A 6,654-nucleotide genomic window follows, 5' to 3' on the forward strand; every position below is an offset into this window, starting at 1 on the left:
AGCGAGCCCGCCGCGCAAGGCACCCTGGGATGGGAGCAGTGGATCACGCTGGCGCAGGGCATCCTAGGAGGGTGCGGGATGCGGGGGCGGGGGGGGGGGGGGGGGAAGGGTTGGACAGCGGGGTTCTGGGATGGAGCCCAGCACCAGCCTCCTTGCTCAGCGGGGAGCCTACTTCTCACTCTCCTTCTGCCTGCCGCCCCCCCTGCCGGCGCTCTCTCTCACGATCTCTCTGTCAATTAAATGAATAAATAAAATATTGTAAAAAATTGCTTGGCACATACAGCTTATATGTTGATTAATAAAACATGTAAGGTTAGCTGGAAGAAAAGTGCATGTAAAAATGTAGTAGGGACTAATATATATTCATAATAAGGGAAACTGATGTGGGCCATATCGGAATTAACTTCTCAATCATTCTGTAAATCAAACAGTTTTAAAAATAAGTTTATCAAGGGCACCTGGATGGATTGGTTGGTAAAGCATGCAACTCTTGATTCTCAGGGTTGTGAATTCAAGCCCATGTTGGGTGTGAAGTCTACTTTTAAAAAGCTAAATAAATAAAATATAAGTTTATAAAAGAAAGTGAGAAATTTGAGTTAGATAAAAGTTTGAGTTTGGGGGGAGCCATTCAAATTGATAAAGTATTCCTTTAACTTCATAAAAGTTTTAGTATGACATTTTTGTCTTCCATCTAGCAGAGTAGTTTAACTTGTTCAGAAGTAACCCCTGAGCTGCCATAGAGAGGAGAGCTGCAGGGATGGAAAGCAGACTATTACAATCTATAACATGACTCCAGATACACCGAGTGTAAGACTGGACCTCAAAGACCTTTTCTCATATAAATTCTTCTGCTTGTCATATTAGCAAAAAGAAAACACTTTACCTCCTTTATTCTACAGAACTAGAACTCCAAAGAAAGCAGTTTCTATAAGCCAGCAATGTGGTTATTAAATGGAAAGCTTGATGTAAAATGTCCATGTAAATTTCATGCCTATTTAAGCCTAAAGTCTATGCATCCAGGCAAAACCATGCAGCACAGTCATTTGGCTTAACTGTCCTTATTTACAGTAACACATTCTATTCCAAAGGATGTTTCCCATATTCCTCTTTGACATTGGGGGACCTGAATCCGTATATCCATTCTATGGGAATTACCACTTTCCAAGGAGGAAGCAAATGATTCAGATTCTAAATTATGTAACAAACCACATTCCTTCCCTTTGTTGTTTTATATTATGTGAATCATGCTAAGAAGACCATCTTTTGCAGAGTTACTGGCTGTATGGTGATGTTGCTAATGTCAGAATCAAACTGAATAATCCAAAAGGCATTGTAAAAAAAAAAAAATTAATTTCAACTTGCATTAAAATGGCTAAAGTAGCTTGTTTCCGTGGTATCCTCAGATCAGAATAACTCTGAGAAGCATCATTTGAGAAGTTCTAACATAGAAAAGAAGCTGGAAACTTAAGTCTATTTAAGTGGATCCGCAATATATATGGTCTAATCCTCTGAAATAACCAAGAAAGAAATTATGATTTAAAGCCTATATATGATCAGTTGACCTCTGTCTTGAATTTATTCCTGGGGATCTATTGACTTTAAAGTTTTATATTGTGTCCTAACTTTTTATAAATATCCTATTAAAGTTTCAAAAGATCCAACAACAACAAAATTTATAGAAAGATAGATCAACAGTCAAAATGCGACCAAATGTTAATAACTGCTGACTCTACAAGAAAGATAGATGGGTGTTCATTGTACTGCTCTCTCAAATTCCCTACAGGTTTGAAATTTTTCATATTAAAAAATTGGAGCCTAAATCTAAAACAGAAGTTTCCAAGAATAGATCTAATAATGATCTGTTTCCTGATAAAATTTTCACTCATCTCCCAAGAAATGAATAAAAAAGAAAAGAAAGGAAAAGCAATACAGGGAGTCTTACATGAAGCTAATTTTATTTATTTGTTTTTAAATTTTTTTTTAGTAATCTCTACATCCAACGTGGAGTTCAAAATCACAACGCCGGGCACCTGGGTGGCTCAGTGGGTTAAGCCTCTGCCTTTGGCTCATGTCATGAAACCAGGGTCTTGGGATCAAGCCCCACATCGGCCTCTCTGCTCAGCAGGGAGCTGGCTTCCTCCTCTCTCTTTCTGCCTGCCTCTCTGCCTACTTGTGATCTCCGTCTGTCAAATAAATAAATGAAATCTTAAAAAAAAAAAAAAGATTTCGTAAAAAAAATTTATTTGGGAGACAGAGAGAGTGCTCAAGCAGGGGGAGGGACAGAGAGAGAGGAGAAACAGACTCTGCCACTGGTCAGGAAGCCTGACATGGAGCTCCATCCCAGGATCCTGGGATCACAATCTGAACTTAAAGCAGATGCTCAGCCAACTAAGTCACCCAGCTCCCACTTCAGACTTCTTTTAAATGAAAGAAAAAAAAATCAACTTCCGTGTTAAGTTATCAGAGTAGGCCCTGTGGATAAAAATACATGTTTATAAAAAAAAGAAAAAATTTAAAAGAAAGTTATCATAGTTGGGTCTCTGTTATTCATAGCTAAACTTAATATACCAGTTTAAGTAGGAACCCACACTAAAAGATAGATTTTGTATGTGTTACTGAAGAAACAGGAAATAGCCATGATGAACCAAGGTCCTGATTCTCTATAGGATCACTATATAGTGATAAAGGCAAAAACAAAATATCCTGTTATCTAATTTTATTCTGCTAGCAGAGAGCACAGTTGAGTTCTAGTCTCAAAAACATAGGAGCCAAAGAGGGAGAATGTATCTGCATTTATTGTTCTCACATCTTAACAAAACAATTCATGGTACCTGATGGACTCAATATGCACTGTCATGGAGCAGAAATACATTCACAAGACTATTCCATAGCATGCACAAAATTTCCCTCAATTCTCTTTGACCAGTTTTCCCACTGCTTGATTAGACCTCTTTTGGTTACAAGGAATAGAAATCCTCTAAAAGTAATTTTAAGCACAACTGTGTATACATGTGCAGGGAGATGTGGGAAGACAGAGTTACTGGTAGGTCTTGACAGAGTTACTGGTAGGTCTTGTTATTGAGACATGGGAGACAGACTTGGAATACAGAGAAGTTTCAAGTGAATCTAGAGGAAAAGGTGTCACGGCCGGTGCGACAAATCGACCAGGAACGTGAGGGTAAGAGGATGAAGAAAAGAACTCGAGAAGCAGAGAGATAGGGCAGGAGGAGCGCTGAGGAGGATGTCCAACAGTGCTAAGTTTATTCAAAGCATTAAGGCCATATATATAGTGATAATAGGAGAAGCAATACATCTGTGTCTAGTTAACCACGAGTTCCCATAATAAGTTTCACAATGAACTATAAGCAGACTTTGTGACACCAAATGGCTGACGCCGGTACAATTGTTCTGTATTGACACAGCGAACCTGAAAGTAATTTATGGGCTGTACTAGGGCAGCAAGGACCAGCCACGAACTTATGACCCCAACCGAATTGTTCTCATTTTTAGCAAGCATGTGGGAAGTCAGGAAGGCGAGCGCATAACACATAGCACAGACCCTTTCTCAATGCTACTCGATTTTATGGACCTAAGGCTTTTGTTCGGCTATTCAGCCTTTAAAGGAGCCACAAGTCAGGGCCTGGATTGGTCCTCATCTCAAGCCCTATTGTGGCCTCCCACAAAAAGGAATATCCAGGGCTCAAGTATATCAGAAAGTGACAGCTAGACAGTTCATAAGAAATGAACAGGAGAGAGTTGCACTTATTTTGGAACTGAGAAGATCTGGAGGTCCCAGGGGATGGGGGAAGGAGTAACTAACTGGTTGAGTGCCCAAGGGAAACAGAGGGGCATTCAGGCATCTGCCACACAAGAATCTGAGACCCAGCTCTCAAGGAGAAAAGGCCAGTAAACAAATGGGGAGAAAGTGAAACAAACGTAGCAGAACAGTTACCCCCAACCCTGTCCATACCTCCAACCCCACTGTTATCAAACCAGGGAAGTATAGGGAAAAAGAGTCTTTGAATAGGATAGAGGGGCAAATTTATATTTATGTTAAACTAAACTCTTGACTCCTAAAAATAAGTTTTTTCTAAACCCAGAGTAATCGTACAAAGTTATTGAGAGGTAAAAGGAAAACCAACAAAACAGCCTTAAAGGGAAACTGTGAAGAAAAAGCTACTGCCTGTTTCACCCCATAAGAATCCAGTGTTCAATGAAGGGATTATGCAGATTACAGCACGACTGACCACTGTATCCACCAATGTTAATAACCAGTGTGAACGGACAGAAAGATCAGACATGGATACCACTTGGGCAAATCATCAATATTTGCTCATCTAAAGGATTCAGAGAGAAAGTCACACCTTCAGGATACAGTGAAAAATGATGAGTTATCTTCTTTATGACAGAATGAGGAGCAAGCCAGCCTCCGAACTCTCAAATCCGGAGACAATGAAAGTTATACTAACCTCTGGAAATATAATATTTCTCCCTCCACGTATGAGACTGAGGCATATCGGTTAACTTGGCTGCATGCACTTTGCTGGGCCAGGTGCACGTCCTCACCCGCAGGTATAGAATACAGAGTGTGATCACTTGCATACAATGTACAGTCACTCTGATAAGAACAAATGTTTGTTTCGTCACCCATTCTCCTCAAGGAACACAGTCTGATCCATATAAATTCCTAAACTCAGGGTTGAAGAGGAGGATGAGGTACAGCAAGTACGCAGACATCTCCAGGCATTCTGGGATGCATTCTTAAAACACACGTGCTCACACCTATTATTTATTGAGCATTCGTTGAGGCCAGCCACTACGCTTGAGCATTTCTCTTCATTACATCATTTAACTAACACAAATAACTTAGTGGAGAAGATGATGGTAAGTACTACTACTTACCAATAAGTAAACCGAGAGTAGAGAAATTAAATAATTTTGTAATTATTAAATTATAGCTAGTAAATTATTTGGTAATTAAATAATTTAATATCTGTTCACACAGATAGTGAACAGCAGAAATGAGATTTGAATTTAGATAGCTTTGATTCCAGAAAGAATTCTGACCATAGATTTCATCTTCTGCAATAATATACCTAAAACTAAAAGTGAAGAAATGGAGTCTAATGAAATATTCTTATTCTTTCAATGACTTATGTTTATTTAAGAAACAACCAAATTAAGAAATATAATTGCTCTTATGATATCTCATTAGGTGGCAAATAGTAAACATAATTATAAAAGCAACAACATTTGCTTTTAAAATATTAATATTATCTCACATGAATCATAGTATCAGACAACTCTCACACATTTTGTAGGGGAAGTAAGTGTTTTGGTGTTTTTTTTTTTTAAGACTGTTCAAACAAACAAGCATTAGGGAGAAAGGAATGCAGGAGATTCTGATTCCTCATTATTTCAAAGTATCATGATTGTTTATTGAATGCTTTATTGTGTTTGTTAATTTTGATGCAAAAATCTACCATCTTTAATTAAGAAAATGCCATTTCATTAAAGTCATCCAATAACAATAGTCACATCTCTATTGTAAGTTGTTTTTGTTGGCACATACAAGGAAAAATTTAGGTGTCCTCTAGAACTTGGGTGACAAAGGAAGTTATAACTAGATGCAACAAAACAAAACTAATCAAAGAACTAACATTTAAGGACTCCATAGAAAGACACAGTTTGGTGTCTAGACCATGACTTGCAGGAACTTAGTTGGCCAAATGGTGTAGTTAAAGAAACAACAGGACCCTCAGAAGGAGACTTTTTCGGCAATAAAGCCTAAATTAGGCTTACTTGATACACCCCTATAATAATGAACCTTCAGGGCTGCGCCAGACGTTTCCCTGGCCCAGAAACACTACTATCTTGTCCTGCAGTTGATTCCTCCCAATAGGATTTACAGATGCATCAAGACTTTGGCTGAATGAGAACAGCCTATCCACATGATTTTTTCCCTTGCTCTGAATTCATGCTAACTAAGCAAACTTCTCCACTGTAAAGTGTCTGCATACCTTTATAGGAATACCTTTATAGGTGTAAGTCTGGGAGCAGGTACCTATGATGTAAGATACTGAAATTCTGACCTTCACTGAAGTAAGTAAATGAAGATTATCTAAAACGGAAAAAAAAAAAAGGAAAGAGTCCCATAACAAGTTACTTAGACATGTAGAAGTGGAAAAAAAAAGAGGTCTTCGTGTGTGTGTGTGTGTGTGTGTGTGTTGGCAGGGGGAGAGAGAGAAATTGAGATAGATCTACCCCAACATATCTTTTCATCCATCCATTTTGAAGTTTTATAACATTCTCTATAAATATCTTACATGTATTTTGTTAAATTTGTTCATTGACATCTGACATCATTTTTATGCTGTGGCAAATACAATTCCATTTTCATCTTCTATTCAATTGGAATTTATATATTATTTCTAAAAGCAGTTTCCCTAGCAATTAAAAGCTATAAACAGCCTTTTTCTTTTCTTTTCTTTTTTGAGAAAGAGAAAGAGAAGGAGAGAGTAGGGTGGGGATATATGGGAAGGGGCAGAGGAAATGGGAAAGAGAAAGAATCTTAAGCAGGATTGATCTCACAACCCAGGATCATAACCTGAGCTAAAATAAAAAATCAGATGCTCTAACTGACTGAGCCCCCCA

The sequence above is a fragment of the Mustela lutreola genome, chromosome 13 (genome assembly GCF_030435805.1).
Source record: "Mustela lutreola isolate mMusLut2 chromosome 13, mMusLut2.pri, whole genome shotgun sequence".
Classification (NCBI taxonomy): domain Eukaryota; kingdom Metazoa; phylum Chordata; class Mammalia; order Carnivora; family Mustelidae; genus Mustela; species Mustela lutreola.